This window comes from Hetaerina americana, unplaced genomic scaffold, assembly GCF_022747635.1.
Source record: "Hetaerina americana unplaced genomic scaffold, ioHetAmer1.1.p SCAF_21, whole genome shotgun sequence".
Taxonomy (NCBI): domain Eukaryota; kingdom Metazoa; phylum Arthropoda; class Insecta; order Odonata; family Calopterygidae; genus Hetaerina; species Hetaerina americana.
Window position 1 is genome coordinate 554,960 of NW_027286775.1, and position 19,279 is coordinate 574,238.

Here is a 19,279-nt window from a genome sequence, read left to right on the forward strand (position 1 = left end):
AGGAACCATGGGACATAATGCACTATGCACTTAAGCCTCTGTGCGTTGATTTTTTTTTAAAGTATTGATTTTTTTGAGTATAACCAAATAAGAGAATTTGGTTTTACTTTGCCTTTACTACGAGAATGTGCAGAATTATAGGGATCAGTCTGCTGCGAAAAAAACTTCAAGCGTCTTGTTTCCTATTAATAGCTGTAACCCCTGCCCATTAACACCGTAGTCTAAGCCCCTCGCTCACTAAAGCCCAAGGAAATATTAACTTTTCATCGTAGAAAATGCAGTTAAGCCGGTAATAGTGTAGAAAACGGTAGCGGAGTGTGACAAGAGGGCTTAATCACCATAAATATATTGGCTTAATGGTCCCTATAAGCAACTGTGGGCCATTAGCGCCCCCTAAGTGAATTGACGCACCCCACAACACACCGAGTGAAATAAGTGAGTTAGCAACCCGGGACGAAGCCTTTTCAACATTATTCGCTCGTGTATTAACTGTTCTGTAGAAAATTAATTCCCCAAAGAAGAGAATGTGAGTGAGTAAGGCAACCAGTGAGTACGCAAAATTACCGCTGGGCGCCTATCTCCTGAGCGGCAGCAGAAGTTACGGTCAAGGGGGGTCGGGGCATGAACCCTTGTCCCCTCCTGAGAGACGCACCTTGCTAAAAACATTTCATAATGACCTGTAGTGAAAGGTGGTATTATGCATTCCATTATCAAGGTACTAGATATGGATTAACCCGCAACCATTGCAAAACTCCCTATACAAGAACTTACATTAGTAAGTTCTTGTATAGGGAGTTTTGGTTTCATTAAAGTTGATATTTGTTACTTTATGTCATCTTTCAATTACACTGAATACAGATAATCTGACAAATTCATTTTAAATTAATTTTTTTAACCCTTGATTCATCTCTTCTTCATTTTGATAATACCTCACTATTGGATGTGTGCTGAGAACCTTTTGAACTTCAGTCAGGAATGAATCAGTTGAAATTATAACTACGATAAAAATATTTTTTAAAAGATATATATTCACATATCCCTCATTTCCCACTTTAAGTGACATACTCGAACAAACATGAAATTTAGGTTAAATATATTTTATATTAAATGCCAAATGTGATTCGAGAGATGTAACACCGTGCCAGCCATTGGTACTGCCATCGTCTGATGATGGAAGGCGCCGATACATCGGTAATGAGATATTAAGAAATTGTGATTTGAAACGAGAGGGATGTCAGGATAAAACTGGAAAATGAAAAAATGCATCCTCAAATCCGGTTACTAAATCAGTATCCATCGCGGGAGATTTAAAGCATATATGTATGAATGAATGGGCTGACATTATTCATGCTCCGATGCTCGGTCCTTTAGAAGGCAGCTTACATACACACACGTGGATGATCCCGGAGGAACCCCATCGGCGAGAGGCATTAAGAGTACCATTCCCGTTCAGCGAGGCGTCCATCACCCGAATTTGACGGCACATGTGGCATAACAATAATTGAAGATTTCCACTGTATTCCCTCAAAAAATTGTCTAATTTGTCGAAGAATACAAATTGGAAGAGGTAAACAAAAGATGCACATTTAAGGGTTGCACGTGGAGAAATGGAAGGATAGCGGGGATTATTGGCGCGATAAATATGGCGTGATAAACAACAGAGGGGAGGAGGAGCGGCTATGGTTTCGGGCAAAAAGTAGAGAAGAGACACAGTGCAAAAGACTGAAAAAATAGTATGAGTAGTGTAATATCTGAAAAAAAATGTGTTTATTATTCAGGTCTACAAGTCATCAAGTGATCACAGAAAGAAATAGGCAGGATTTGAGAACAATTAGATGGAATAATTGAGAATATTCCTGGGAGAAAAAATTACAACCTGTGGGAGGTTATAATGCGGTGGTGGGTGAAGGGAGTGATGGGATGAGGGTCCGCAGTGGTGCGGTTTAGGAACAAGGAATGGCCGTGGGGAGAACGCAATTGAGTTCTGCTGGAGACAGAGTTTAATCATAGCAAACACCTGGTTTAAACACGACAGTAGACGTAGATATCCAAGGCAAATGCCCGGGGATCAAGAGAGATATCAAATAGAGCACACGACACTTAGACACATGTTTAGGAACGGCGTAAAGCGACATTCGTGATGTTTTCCAGGCCCGGATGTAGATCATAATTAAGTACGAATGAAGGTTAAGGCCTGATTTAAATGTTAAAACAAATAATACGAGCAAGTAAATGTAGAGCATGTAGGAGCAAAGAATGAGCCGGAACGAAAATAAAAGGGTAAACAACATCATGAGAAAATATTAAGAATGAGGATTGGGAGACAAAGGGAACATAATAAAAATAAGGGTAATCGAAAGCCACAAACTAATCTTTAAGGGCAGTTGGGATCAGAGTTAAGGAACCAATAGATTTTTGATGAGATGATTAGAAAGATATGATCACAGGAAATGGACGAAGGTAATAACAGAATCCGTTGGAGGAATGTGCCAAGTATTGTGTTTTCCGTGTCTTTTCACCTCGTGCACTGTCCCCTATCGATAATTTTCACCGTAACAGGGCTGCTTCTTAAAAGTGCAATACATATACTCAAACTAATCGTCAACATCTACCCACTATTACATGTGATTGAACAATGGTATTCTAAAACACGACGCCAATTCCCGTTAAGCAACGCATAGGTCACAACATCCCTTCAAATTAATTTCAATTATATTTAATTTTAGTGAAATCATAACATCTGTTGCTAGTGCCGTGATAATTTTGACACACCTATTCACAAATCTTTCCTAACTTATAGCTTAAAGATGAGAAACTCTTACAGTGCAGAAATCATTCACCTAGTCCGGGATTCGAATATGGATATCCTAATTTCTGCATGACTGCTTTAGTCAAATAACATAGTCAAATAATTTAGTCAAAAACAGGCCCTTAATTTTCTGATACCCTAAACTGGAAACCGAGGGTTCATAATTAGTTCTACGGGAACATTTATTTTTCACTGTAAACTTTCTCGCTCTTTTACGCACCTCAGCTGATGACTGCGCCATCTTCAACAGTACCCGGAGTTATTTTTGTAACTGTTTAGACTAAAACTATGCGTAACCTAAAGTTTCACTTAGCACGTTGCTTGCAAATCTTTCATAAAGCTGAATTTATTTTTCAGCCAGGCCACTCGTCACACACAAATGCTCGCGCTTCCCCAGACAATGGGCACGTTGACCCTCCTGTTGAGCAGCAGTGCCGGCCGGCCCTGCGTTCCGTGACACAATAAATCCCGGCTCCACTCCCGCCCGCACACTCCTCGCACTGCACGCAAAACCCTCAAATTCTTCCCACCTTTCACTTTCCTCTCCACTTCTCTCTCACTCTCTCCGGTTTTCTGATTTTTTCTCTCCTTCTGTTTTGTGGCAATTCTTCATCCTGCCTTTTTCCTCCGCCGTTCCTCACTCGCGGTCTCATTCACTCTCTCGCTCACTCCCATCGTCCTCCCCCCCCCATTGCCCCCCGCCATCTCCCCCGCCTCCCCCCCCCGTAACCCTCATTAACGCACGGCGTTCTCCTCTCTTTTCCAACTTTTCAGTCCGCCTCTTTATTATGTAATTTCTTTATTTGGCTTCCGTATTTTCCCCAAATTGCAGTTTGGAATTAATTTCTCAGAAGGACAACAAAGGGGAAGATTTTAAATTGGAAAATGATGAAATTCTCAGGATAATTACCTTAATAAAAGCGGAAACAGCGTCATTAAAAAACCCTACTCTCTTAACCTTCCTCCTTTTTTTTCTTTTAGACTCCCTTGAACACGTAGACAAGATGTACTCTGCATTATCGTGGAAAATTAAACGATAGGAATATATGACCAGAATTTCCTAAAAATACACTACCGCACAGCATATTGCATTGATAAGACCGTCTTTTTAGTTGATTTCTCACCTTCGATGGTACAAAAGGAGTTGAGGAGTTCGCAATGCCATTATTCTCCTTGATACACCAATTTCAAGTAGCATTGAGAAAGAATGCTTTATTCACAGTAGCCAGACAAAGATTGGGAAGAGTTTGAGGATATGATACAGCTACTTTCCAGAGCAATTCGAAAGGATGCATGGACTTGCCAATGTGGCTAGCGATTTTCCATATTTCTGTTGATTAGGGAGTACCCATTCAGTGCTTCAGTCAAATTTAATCATCCCCAAATGTACATCTTCGTGTTGTCTCGCTCTCTGCCTTTCCCAATAGTATCTTGCGATTGCACGTTCTTTAACGTCAACCTTTTCAGCTTATCGTTCGAGTTCGAGTCCCAACTGATGCTCTTTAGGGCCGTTTTTCCCGCGAAGAATACTCATGTTTCCACATTCGCATGCATCTAGATAGTTCATTTTTTTTCTCCAAACTTTGCTCTGTTTCGCCGACGACAGCGAAATCAAAGTCGCCCAGCGTGGTTGGGCATGTTTTCCTGATTTTATTTGGAGGTTTTGCCGATTTGGGTTTCCTTCCTGAGACGCATCAAACGAAATCCTTTGAGAATTTGTTATAGCTCAGCTGGATTTCAATAATCACATGTTTCTGTCCGTAGATGACTTTAAGACGAAGATTTTCGTTGGAAATTAAATGGACCATAATTAAGAATTCATTTGAATGAGATATTGTTTAAAGCCAATTTTGAACGCGATATAAAATATTGATGATTTTACAATGATATCTTAGGTGCGTATGTTTTTCCTTTAGCACTGAGCTACCATCTAGCTTACTAAATTGCCTTAAATTCCCGCAGGATTTTGAATTTTAATCAAGCTCTAACATGGAAGAAAATCCCTTAGGTACGTGAACAAAGGGTAACATAGAATTGAGCATTGTATTTTAGGAAAGGTCGCGTTTCATGATCTTCTGCTTTACATCTAGTGTCTTGCCCGGATGTCTCGCATACCACGAATCATCCGGGCTAAAGGCCGCTTTCAGCAAACCCGGGTTAAATCACACACGGGCGTTTGTCCTGACTCCCGTGAACGTGAATATGTGCAGTATTGCGTCGAGGGGAGTCCCACAGTAACCTCGCCTGGCGTCATAATCTCCTCCAACAGCGCGTATAGTACTATCACAAGGATCAGCACCGAGGATCGCGCATCAGGGCGCTCCCCCGTCCTTCATTTGGTTCCCTTGCCCACCGCGCGCAGCCACATGCCCAGCCCCCCCCCCCTTCATCCAGTTTTGGATTCCTCCGCTTCCCCGAGATCTCCTCTCCTCCTCGTCCCCCTCCCGTCCTCCCAACCATTCTTCTGTTCCCCAACGATACCTCCTCCCACCGCCACTATCAATCTCCCAATTTTGACCTGCGACCTATATACTTCCTTCATTACTCTTCACATGGGGTCCGGTCTCGCCACTCGCTGACCCTCTATCGCTCTTCCACGCCACCCCCCGCCCATCCCCCACACTCCCACGCCCCACATATCTCCACCTCTCCGAGATATGGAGTCCGTATCCATTTCCTTCATCCACTCTTCCATTTCCACGCAACAATTTATATTCATTTTAAAGGACTTCTACTTTTGGAATGATATCTCTACGCGGGAAAATTGTAAAATATTAAAGAGGAGGAAAATATACCGGTTCTCATCCGGTGTAGCATTTTCATTGTTTTCCGATATTCTGCTGCGTCTCCAAAGCGTAGAGTACTTGTCGACTCCAACCGTGGAGTTTGTTGTAGGGAAGCAACCGCAGATTGAATTCTTTGGCAGAAGGTCTCATTACCCACCATCCTGTATTCCACCTTTTGCACAATGTTCTGTTTACCACAGCGAGAGCATCCTTCTTGATGTAGTATGATTCATCACGTAGCGGTTGTAAAATAAGTGTAGCACCCTATATTTAGGAAAAAATATAATGCCGCTTTTACAATTGCTTTCTGATATGCCTGTAGCTGTCACGTCAAATTTACTAAAAGTCAAATTATTTTGGCTTATTTTTGGATTTGCCATGAGTTGCCACATCTATTGCGCTTTTTGGCCCATTTCATAGTTTTCTTCGGTTAAAGGGAACGATGCCAAACTCGGTAGTCTCCGATGACGTGATGCATGATTGTCCCGCGTACAATATGAGGAAAACGTTTCTTAACACTGTATTATTAGGTAATCTACCGGTTAAGGTAGGCTTTCTGGATGGGCACTACTAACAAATAAATATTTTGCGACTGCTAACAAAACACAATCCAGCAACCTACTCTACATCATGTCCCTCTTCATCTCTCCTTCCTTCCTTCGTCCCGTCCAACATCGCTATCCTGTTTCCTCGTTTGTCTAACATTCTCCCCTCTATTATCGTTTTCAACATGCCACTGCCGGTCAACACCCCCTTCATCCACTTTTTCTGTCTCCAAAGGATTTCTCCCAACAAACCCCTCTCTTCTCCCACCATACCAAGTACTTCCTCGTTTGGTTTCTTCTCTGTACATTTCACCTTCTCCATTCTTCTGCACACCCACATTTCAAAAGCCTCCAGTCTACGTCTATCCTCCTACTTCAATGACCACGTTTCCGCGCCGTACATAGCTACGCTCCATATCAAAGTTTTTACGAGTCTATTCTAAACATACTTACTCAAAGTCCCTGTCATCAACTCCCTCCTCCTTGTGGAAGCCTCTTTACTTAGCGCAATTCTTCTCCTTACGTCCCCACTACTTTGACCGTGTTGGTCCAAAACCCTACTGAGATATGTAAACTGTTCTACCTGCTCTAGTTTTTGCCCTCCTATTTTAATGTTTGGCTTAGCCTTTTTCTTTCTATAAAATCGCATAACCTTTGTTTTATTAATATTGATTCTCATCCCATTCCTGTCGCACTGAATTTCCAATTCACTAAGCAATGCTTGCAGCCCCTTGGCTGACTGGCAAACTAAAGCTCGGTAATCAGCGAACCTAACTGATTTTACGAATTCCCCGCCCACTTTCACTCCTACCTCCAGTTCTTCCCATGCCTCTTTAATCATTTCCTCTGCATACAGGTTGAACAGCAGCGGTGTCAATGGGCAACCCTGCTTTACGCCTCTACCTAACACTACCCAACCGGACTCCCCGTTCCCTACTCGTACCTGAACACTCTGAGACATGTACAGGTATCGGATTAGCCTCCTTTCCCTCCAATCTATTCCTATTTTCTTCAATATACTCATTAGTTTTTCCCAGTTCACTCTATCAAACGCTTTTTCGAAATCTACGAAACAGGAAATACCTCCTGGTTGTATTCTATATTTCTCTCGATTAATAATCTCATTACTGCAATGGCATCACGCGTACCTCCTCTTCCTAAATCCAAACTGATCCTAAGTAATCATTTGCCCTACTCCCTATTCTTTTGCTAATGATCCTGAGAACAACTTTAGCTGCGTGGGATATCAAATTTTATGTCCTGTAGTCCTCACATGATGTAGCCTTTACCTTTTCCCCAATAGGAACTAAAACTGATCTCACAAATTCTTCCGGCCAGATTCCTTCCTCATAGATACTACGAATCAGCCCACATTTTCCCAAACATTTCAGTAGTTCCGCAGGAACTTTATCCACCCCTACGGCCTTATTTAGCTTCATCTCCCTTAATACCATCTCTATCTCATCGGCGAGTATGCCTGGACCTAAGCTATCTTCGTCTACGTAATGTTTCTACGTCTAACTTTGTTGGTCTAAGTTTTTTACTATACAGTTCTTCTATATACTCCTTCCATCTCTTTTGGATCTTTCCTGTGTCAACTAATACCTTAGCCGCCTTATCTCTAACTGTTAGCATAGATCTTCCTTTCTTACTTCCCGATAAAGATTTAACTTTGCTGTACACCGCGCACCAATTTCACCCCTCCTTTGCAAACTTTCCATATCCTCGCACGTAACAATGTATCATCGAAAATTAAATAACTCCGTAAACTAGACAAGGCTTATCAAAATTAGGCTTAAAAACTTTCTAGTATTTAAAGCAAATTAAAAATCCTCGAGAAGTAGGTAAACATACAAAATTATTTACTATAGAAATATACCAAGTGAAGTGTGAGATGGATGATAAACAACATTAAAGTCACCAAAAATATATATAATTTTAATTGTAATTTTTATGTTAATTTTATAACTTGATATTGTCATTCCTATTTGGCAAAGGTTTCATTAACTCTGGTATTACCAGAGTTACCAGGTATTCGTCTGATAGACGCCAGCTTCAGCCGCTGCAAGATGAAACATGGTCATTTCTCCCAGGGTAACGATGCATTGAACATTCCCTTTCGCCTGAACTAATTGTCAGTCGAGGCCTATGTCATGCTGAAGTAGGATTATGGAGAGCATTGTCTTACGCATAGCACAGAAAGAAGATGTTTTGAAATGCAAAGAGGTTAAAGAAGCACAAACGTTGTTGGACCTGGAACTACTGTCATTGTTTTAATGTGTGGTAAACACTTTAAATCCCGACTCCCATCGTGATAGACGATTGTCGAGTAACGTCAAGAGCACTGTCAGAAAAATCTAAAGTTTTAGTTGATTGCTACCGAAATGTTGGCAGCAGAAGTATTGCGCATAAGACATTTTTGTGCACGGTGTGCCCCAAGACAAGACAGAGCGTTTGTGGGTTGGTTTGGCCGCAGTTGAATTTGGCTTTACTGGCAAGTCGGAGTTTCTCTGGGAGGTTAGCACTGAAAATGAAATTGGCGGCAACGTATCGATCATGTGGGTAAACAGCAGAGCTCTTCTTGGAAATCTCCAGCATCACCAGTACCAAAATAAGCCAAAGTTGTGGGGAACTTATGGTTACATTATTTTTCGAATTTAAGCGAAAGGTGCATCAACATTCCGTGACAACGCACGCAACTGCAAATGGAGAGCTGATGGATATGCTGAAAACTCTTTTACACCAGGGCCATATTTTATAGAAAAAAGACGGTTGCTGAACCACGATATTATACGGCCTCACACAGGACGTAATGTTTTGAAGTATCTCTCGGGAAAAAAGTGAAGTGAGTTCTTCCACTTCTTCATAGTCGAGACCGGGCCCTAAATGACTTTTTCTTGTTTCATTATGTGATGACACACCTTCGTGGGAAGCGTTTTCAACAGGAGAAGCAGTGGTGAAGGCTATTGTATTGATTTTGAAGGACCTATTAAGAAATAATTTCCATAATTGTATTCGAAGACTGAAAAAAAGGCTGGACTAGGCCATGTCTTTACGTTTGGAAATGTCTCTGATGCAGACTTGGTGGATGAGTCAAGACATATTATTAAAATTATAGGATCATTCTAAATTGAACAAACTTCGTAGCATTAGTAGCGTATATAAATCGCTATTAAATATATTTATAGCAATTAAGAGTAAGAATGCATTCAAATTAGTAGACATAGAGAGATGTTAAATCTTTTTAAGGCTAAGTCAAAAATATCTATAGAAAATTAATTTTTTAATATAAAAGAATTTAGTTATTTGAAGACAATATAGATTCAAAATTGAACAATATGTTAGAATAAAACGTGCCTGTTTCTTTCAAGAATTTCACCGACTCAAATTAAATAATATACATAATTATATTTCACGTTATGTATTTAAAAAAGAAAAAATACGAGTGTAGTATGCATAACCTATGCATAACGATAGAAAACTGAGTTTGATGGCGTTTCGGTTTTTTAATGCCATTCATAATTAATAATCTTGATGCTATCTTTGTAAAAACAACTTTGTCCTTCTACTTTAGAATATTACCTCTGTACGCTCTATTCAACGCATTCAATGCGAAGGGAGTTATGAGCACGAATGTGGAAAACTACTTTCAGAGGATTTCCGCTGCTGTTGGTTAGCTATTCGAGGAAAATGCGAGACTCGGATGAAAGGTCTTAAGCTCTGCCGAACAGTTTATTTTAGCTATCTAAATAGCATTTGGATAGAAAGATAATTGTTTTTCCAAAGTAGAATCCCGTTTTGATCGCATCACAGGAATATTTGGCTAATCGAAGTGGCCGTTTTCTTTCCTTTTAAGGCGGTTGATTTTTTTAATGTCAATCTGAACGCTTTCTTTGATGACACCGCGCAGGGTATTGATGAGCTAAATTCCGATGGAAATACGGAATTCATGGAAACGGGCATATCTATATAAACATTTAGCTATCCGGAAAACTTGTTTATTTTTATAAATTTAGGTACTTGAAAACCTTAATCATCATAATCTAGAAATGTCCAGGAAAATTAAATTTTTAAAACTGAGAGGATGAAGCACGAAGTAAGAAACAAATCAAAGGAAACATTTTTCCTGTGAAAACTCGAAGTCTTTAATTCTTTTTTCGTGCTTTACAAATGCATTTCCACAAAGTATGGGCCTCAGCCATCTCTCAAATCTCTGAGGATGAAGTTATCTGGAAATGGGAGGATTTTTGTAATACTTTGTACGGATTTCGAAATGTCTCGGTATACTATATTCTCAGTGAGCCCCCATCTACCTGTTATTCCTCATTTACCTTTAAGGGATCGACTTAAATCAAACTGAAATGAAAACCGGAGCAATGCTTCTGCTGGATCCACCATAAGAAAACAGAAAATATCACTACATTTGTCTTTGTAAAGCATACGGATGTTCCAAAAAGGCTGGCACTAGAGTGATCCAATGGAAACTCTTGTTTCATCTGTCAAGTAGGGGAGGCAATGCGCGCACAAGCGGAAGTTACCCCTGCTCGCATTCCGATTTCTGCGAGGGACTTACAATGCGTTGAATTTCCTCGAATCATTCATTCTAAGGTTTGCAAAGACTTCGCCCGCTTTTCCACCCTCATCCGGTAGGGGTGGCTCTACTCCTATAATTATCGTTTCAGATGAACTTCTTAATTAAAGAAAATTTTCAAAATATTAGCATCTGCTCACACCAAAAACTTCACCCAAAGAAAGTTGTAATGAAAAATTTAAGGTTAGCCGTTTAATATTGTTAAACCTCTTGATCAAAGGCCGAGAATTTTGTAGCTTACTGAGGAAAAAATCATTCAATAAATAAACTGTAAACACCTTTAGGGTGGAATCACCGATCTTGAACCGGGTGCGGAACGTCTCGAATAGAATAGGTTATCAGGCACAAACGGAAATAAGATGCTTACATCTCCGAGAAAAGAAAGCGGATAGGGAAGTCAAATAAGTTTTCGAATATATGAAGGCTAAGCACGTACTCAGTAAAATAATACTTCTCAATGGGGATAAAATTTCATTACGGAGGAATGCTCTCTCCTCTTTGCCTGAAAAACGACGACGCTCGCATTCTTTCGAAGTTTCCGCTTGTGGAAAATTGAGTTTAATAAGAGATATGACTAGATTAATATAAATTCTGTTTTATACTTTGCTTTTCTTGCTTTGCTTTCAAACACTTCAGAAAGTGTGCGATTTGCCAACTTCAAGGATATAAGGAGGCTTCAATACTCATCTGGAGAGAATTGAAGGAATATGATTGAAAAATAAATGAGATCAAGGGGAACCCCATGATTCACGTGACGTACTCCAAAGGTTTAATTTATAGCTAGATTTTCATTTTCCATTGTCTGTAAGTTATTCATTGGAGTCATTCTTTATAGAATTATCGATCGATATTTGTCAGATTCATAGTTCATATGGACTAAAGACCCACAGAACCTTGGCAGGAGAGAATATTGCATTTCACTGCAATTACCTCGGAGCTCCAAGGATAACGCTCAAGTCTCATAAGCTAACGCTCACAGTCTCTTTCAGTTTAACACTCTCAAGATTTATTTCTCGAAAGTGGCAGCTTAGGCCATGCAAAAAACGATATCACACCAACTCCAGCATTTCTGGGATCCAAGGGTTTGGTGGCGGAAAGTTGAGCAGACTTCGTGCTTGCTCATAGTTTTTCAACTTGAGATATCCATATGGAAAGTTAAAATATTTTTATGGGAAACGATGGAAATCAAATTGGGCAAAAGATATGTTACGAAGGAAAAATATCAAACAACTATCGCACAATTGCAATCATTTTTATAAATTATTCAATTACATACATTCAATTAGAGGGAACTAAACTTTTATCTAGTGATTCTATCGAATACTTTAAAATATTTATAGATTTGGAACTGCTTCCTTGGATTCAATACACCTGCCTTCAAACCTCAACCATATAAACTGGGCAAAAGCAAAAACAATCAACACCTTATGCTCTATTAAATAAAATGAGGTGTTTTCAGTAACAAAAGATGACACTGACGAAATTAAGCCAGGTAAAAATAAAAAATATCAACATCCATATTTTGACCCTCATGAAATTCGGTCAAATTACCTCGAAAACCATGTAAAAAAGAATCTCTCTGCGCTGCAACACCTTTGAATCTATCGGCGGACGTCATTTTTAAGTGAAACACATGTCCTCGAGGGGAAAGAAACGGAAAGAGGGGAATTAAAGTGGTGGTATACTTCCCTCCCTTCGATGACGGCTTTATTTCTCCCGTCACGTGCGGTTTATTTTTTCCATCCTCCAACAAAGCCGTCCGTCTGCCATTTATAGACTCTAATGAGGGTAGGAAGGATCGGCGGGGAAGCTGGGGCGGGAGAGTGGATGGGGAGGCGAGAAATATACGACCCCGAGTGGGAGAGATTGAAGGGGGAGAGAGTGGGGCGAGGAGGGCCTTTTGGGAGCGAGGGTGGGTGGAGGAGTGGTCGAGGGCCCTGGTGCCCTGGCAGGTGTACCAGGGTAGGCTTGCGTGAGGGAGCGATTGCACTTCACGTTGCCGGGCGTTTTCCCTCGCAAGTGAGTCCTTACGCGCATTGAAATGCTCTTACTCGATGCTGTTAGTCGGCAGTTAACTCGCGAAAAAATACGGAATGACCAGCGCAATTCTGTTCGATTGGGATGGATTTATTTGTGTGAGAATGAGTGCACACATCCCGTCTTTTGTCTCCGATTATCTTCAAGAGGATTCGGGTTTCTATGAAATCTTTCGTGAATGATTAACCTTTTTGGCTGAAATCGGCTCTACCATAGCTCGGGTTTTAGTCAGGGTTCAAACACGCGATGGCTCCTGGAAAACACGAACTGATTGCCCTCACAAGAGCAGCATCGTTCTCATTGGGAAATCTGGATTAGCATACCATGTTCCCGATTTGGACGTCAATTTCCTGACCTTTTAAAAAGAGTGGACTATTACCCAATTTTTCTTGATCGGCGGAATAAATTGATTGACTCCGAATATTTTGACTGCGTGGTCACCCTGTAAGATTAAGAGACAAAAACAAACTGAAAATCACTAAGAGCAGTTATTTTCTATGCAATTAATTTTATCTGTTTTATCACTAGGATTCCAATAATTTAATTGATTCTAGATAAACGTGAAAGGAAAGTATTCAAAGTCGTATATTTGATGTGTGCTTTCAAGAGAAATGAACGAAATAGAGGAAATAGTTAGTGATAAATTCTTTGGTAAAAAGCAGGCGAGAACAACCTTTTGAAGGTAATAAATGTTGGCAGAAAATAAAGAGGACTGACGAAGAAAATAATTCCACGTAAACAATTATCTCGGTTGGATGAAGGTAATACAATATGCGGTTAGCTTAATAGGAATCCTCCAACATCCATCTCTTTTCAATATTATTGTTAATCTACTGTTTAAAGTAGGAATTGGATCGATATAACCTGAAAATCGCAACCTTTCCTAGCTTCGTCTAACAAGATTCAATATGTCATTTCACATGACATGGACCTATTTTAAAATTAGGAATACTTTCTTTCTTCCTGCACTTTATTCGACATGCCCATTTTTAACCTCCTCCTACCTCGCTTCATTTATTTATTTTGTGTTAGTCCGAAAACAGCACTTCGGCCTTTACATCGGACTTTAAACAATTATACAACAATATTAAAATTACAAACAACTAAGCCCTAGGTGGAGGAAAAGCCACCCAGGCGGGAATCGAACCCTCGACCTCTGGGCTGGGCTGGGCGAGAACGTTACCCCGCCACCACGACCTCCTCCTTTAGCGTCCCATCGCCAATCAAATTGCTCCGCTTCCATGTTTCCTTCTTCCTTTGGAGTTCTCTAAAAATCCTCTCTACCTTGTCTAGCTTCGTTGGTTTTCTTTCCCTCAAATCCTCCCATTTTTCTCCACAGCAACTTCAAATTTTCGCCTCTCATCTTGCCTTATCGAATCTCATCCGACATGTACCGTTCAAAACCACAACTTCTCCCTAATTCATTAACCTTTCCTTGACATCCTCACTCAACGTCACTGCCATCAATTCCTTCCTCCGAATAAAAGCTTTGCAAAACAAATAATTTTGCTGATGTCCTCACTATTTAGAACATATTTGTCCTAAACCTTTCCAGACACGTGAAGTGTTCCACCTGTTCAAGTTTTTACCGTCATTTTATGATGATCAAGTTAGTTGTCCTCTTTCTCCAAACCTTAAGAACCTTTACCTTCTTACAATGACCTTCATCTCCTTCAATCCCACTGAAATTCTAATGCACTCAGCAGACTTTAAAAACCCCCTTGGCTGACTGACAAGCTTCATCATCAGCAAACCTGATTTTATAAATTCCACACCGACTTTCATTCCTATCTCTAGTTCTTCCCATGCCTCATTTAATCATTTCCTCCATATATAGATTGAACAACACCGATGATAATGGACAACCCTGCCTTACACTTCTTCCTAACACTGCCCTTCCTGATTATCATAATTTTTTGTATTTATTAGTGATCTCATTGCTGTTATGACACACGCGTACCCCTCCCTTTCCTGAATTTTAAGTGATAATGATGTCTTCTGCAATTTAACAAGGGAATTAAAAATGAATAAATTATAGGGACCTATAAGTAAGATCAAAAGTTGAATTCCAACTTCCACCAAGCACCCTACGTTAATTGCGAGGCCCCTAAACTCCTTGGGGGCCTAGCTTCAATCCTTTTCAAGTATTACCCACACTAGACTCAAATGGGTCTGATGTTGGCCCTTGAAGCACCTGACCCGCCAATTTCATTAATGCCACGGCACATGCCTTTCCTTTTTTTATCCACAAACGACCTCTGGATTTCAGTAAAATATATTTCAATTTGCAGAGCCCAAGGTGATGTTATTGAAGCAAAGGTTGAAGTATTATATTTCCCACGAATCTGGAATTTGAACAAAAATTTTAATGGCAAGAAATAGTTGATTTAAATCTGAAGGGAAGAGAACGCTTAATTACAAGCCTTAGGAGAAAAGTGAAAATAAAGAGGCTGTGTAAAAAAAGTATGGCTGGAGTTTTCGGAAAAATATTGTTTATACATTTTTACATTGACTGCTAATAAAAAATTAAGATTTTTATGTTTCAATTTAAAACGTAATAAAATGGCTCTCAGTGAAATTTTACTCACAATGTGCCCCAATGTCGTCGATTTGTAATGTATTCCACTCCGTATGTATAGTTTAAAAAAATAAAATATGTGATATTCCTTATTGGAATATTATTTATTAACTCATCAACTCCTACGTATACGAAATGTTAATCCAATTCTTTCGTGAACGCTCCAACGTTGACAGATCTCCCTGGGAAATCACCCAGTATGCTCAAAAATTAAATTTTCTGAAGAGCCGAAGTTTAATTCCCGAAGCCTAATTTTCATTCACAAAATGCTTCCTTCGCAGCATGTTTGAATAAACTAAAAAATTCTTACGTAGGTAATATAATTGGTAATTTACATGCAAATGGCTATGGATTTTTTATCGTACACAATTCATTAAATAATGTTTACATACCAATACTCCAACATCCATCTCTTTTCACTATTATTGTTAATCTACTGTTTAAAGTAGGAATTGGATCAATATAACCTGAAAATCGCAACCTTTCCTAGCTTCGTCTAACAAGATTCAATATGTCATTTCACATGACCTGGACCTATTTTAAAATTAGGAATACTTTCTTTCTTCCTGCACTTTATTCGACATGCCCATTTTTAACCTCCTCCTACCTCGCTTCATTTATTTATTTTGTGTTAGTCCGAAAACAGCACTTCGGCCTTTACATTGCTCGCGAAGAAGGGAAAAAATTCCCAGTTTGTATGTTTCGATGAAACGAATTTTTTACATAAAATGAAATGAAAGAAATGCCACTTGCATTTTAGTGTACAGGAAAAGAGAAGCATGCAAAAAGTTCGCAGTAGTTGAGACCTTTTCACGCGCTATCACCAATAAATATGTTCCGATCTCGGACAGTATCCAAATTTCCTTAATTTAAGGTATGGACATATCACATATTGTAGCGGATCTAAATACAAACAGAACGGCGCTCTTGAATTTAGATAAAAAGCAGCTCAAAATGGTAAGCTACACCCACTTTCTCTATCTCTCTCCGTCTAATTCCTACACTGTGCACGAGCGAATTTGATCTATGGGAGGAATGGAGATTCGCTGTTTCCAAAAGATAAGATTCCCCTTCTGCATGATGATGTAAAGTACTGCATATCAGAGTTCCCACACGGGGAAGAGTGTCGATTTCGCATTTTTCCAAATTGCTGCACTCGTATGCAAATAAATCAGTTCCCGAAATGTCGCTTCGATTTAGATTATCGCCACGCTATCGAGACTGATCCATACATTTGAATTTTGAGAGCCGAGATAAATATCAGTATGCTCGCGGAGTGACAGTCGTTATCACGGCATGTGGCATAGGGCCAGAGGACCTCGGCCCTGTGCGTCACGCGTGGAGAGGAGGAATCACGCGTGGAGCGGGAATGCGTAATAAATGGCGGCACGGGCGTGGCCAAAAGTGAGCAGTCGGAAATGAAGAAATGGAGCGAAGGAGAAGTGGGAGGGTGGGGTGGGGTGGGGAGGGGGGGGAGGTATGCGAGTGGATGTGGGAGGGTGAGGCGTGGATTCAGTTAGGAGACGTTGAGATTCCGCGATCTAGCGCCTCATTTTGAAGGTGCGTCCTTAGCCACGCTAATTCCTCCCTCTCTAAGATTATTTGAAAGTTAAAATTTTATGATGAAAAACTATAGCTTTGTAATTCCATAGTATTACAGTAAAAATACTGTGCAATGACAAAGATATAGTTTTTAAGTATAAATTGAATCGAATAATGCGTAATGTAACGTTTCAAACAATAAACAACAATTGTATGAGCATACATCGTATTTCGAGGGAAAATACTATGTAAACTGTCAGGAGTACACTCCCTTGGAAATATGTCCTACAGTTGGCACTCTAGCTCATTGCGTTAAATTGCTCCTGGCAAATAAATACGCATATGCGTTCACCGAGAAATAATATAATCACGCCCCGGGAAGTAACATACCTACATTGAGAAGCGCTAAACTCGCATGCTTCGTATTAAACCGGCATATAACTAACAGGAATCATTGCAAGAATTATCCACTAAATCGAGCGTTAAAAATTAAATTTCACGTCAGAGACTTTTCGAATTATCACATGAGATATAGACTAATTTAGGAAGTAAGAAACGGTATCTTTTCTCAAAACGGGAAGTAATCCTATGCATATTACGTTAAATCGAGTCAGAAATTTCCAATCCTTTAAGAAACGAGGCATGAGTTGACCAAGTGTGTAACCTGAGACGATGGAAAGAGTAGGTCAAGGAAATATGTCTCTCGCTGTAAATTGTCACATTACAAACACAGCTCCTAAAGGGACCTGAATATGCAATCGGATTTCAATGATTCAAATCGCTATAGCAGCAACATCCAGCAGAGAACGCCACCAAGGAAACAAAGCCCCTCACCCCGAGAGGGAAGGGAGGCCCTTGCTTGTTCGATGGGACGGGAACTCGCGGCGGCGGCAGGGGTCGGGGCGAAGCGGTCACTGATAACGGAACCACGTCTGGGGAAACAGCGGAAAGCTGGAGATAAGGATCTTCTAGTTTTTGCCCTTTGAAAGTATCTCCGCGTGTCCCTTTTATACAGAAATAATGAAAATATCGATGGAAAATGTAGATTAACTGGCGGCTACCTGGCGATGCATTCACAGGTAGCTCATCTGGGAGCAGCGCGATTTTGAAAAAACTATGCTTCGCCGGAGTCAATTTCAGTCAAGACTATTTAGTCAAAAATATTGATATATTGAGAAATAAATACCAATTTTCACTTTATGAAAATTGTATTAAATAAATGAAGTGGGATAATATTCAATGCTGCATTAAGCGGATAAAAATAATTTTAGCCGGAAATTGCTTGACACCAGAATAGTAGATTCCTGTCGTAAATGCCACAGGTATGATTATGTGGCCAGGATTAAGTCTAACCAAATTCCCGGAATCGAGATCCTGGCTGTCACGTTTTTTGAAAGCGTCTCCGAATGATATAACTCAAACAATTCTACAAAAATACTAATTTTTTCACTTAATCACACGCGCATCGCGAAAGCTGCGCGTCACTTAGTTACATCACATCAATACGTACAAGCGCTTGGAGGGAGAGAGGTATGCCAAACTGCCATCATCCCTTACCCCTATTTTTTACAAAACGAGTTTTCGATTATAAATTTTCAATGCAAGCACCCGCATTTGCCAGATGTGGAATTGCACAGTAGTTCTCATTGGCTATGTAAATATGGCTGCAATTCCTATACCTCTATAATTTACCGGTAAACTCCATTTACAGCACTAGTATGCTCCACTGCATCTCCTCACGTCACGGGCAACATTGACGCGATCACTGGAGGCGTGCACTTTTTAAGTAATTGCTGAAGCTAATCATAATTAATAGCCTTCATGAAAATGTCCTTAATCAAGATTCATACTTTTCAGTGCTTGGCTTACACTAATACGCGTAATCTTTCTGGCGTAGAAAATTGTCACACAAGATATCTAGTTCGTAGGAAAGTTAATTTTCTTTAGTTAAAATTTTCGTTTGCTTCGTTTCGAAATATGTAATTATAAATATCAACGAACAACGAATCTACGGATCAACCGGTCAGAATCCGCGGATACGAGTAGGTAATCGGTTATCACGGAATATCTGCAGACAACTCAACTTGTTCGCTGCTTTGTTCAGTCAGACATTTCATTCAGTCAGACATTTCATTCAGTCAGACATTTCATTCAGTCAGACATTTCATTCAGTCAGACATTTCATTCAGTCAGACATTTCATTCAGTCAGACATTTCATTCAGTCAGACATTTCAAGTCATTTCGATACACTTATTTAAAGTGAGAGATTGGGTCATGGGGTGGGCAAATGCCCAATTGAATCGGAATAAATGAAGGAAGTATTTTTCTAGGGGCTGGGGTGACATTCTAAAGTAACTTGGGGGAAGTTCGGAAAGGCAAGGGTTTTATTA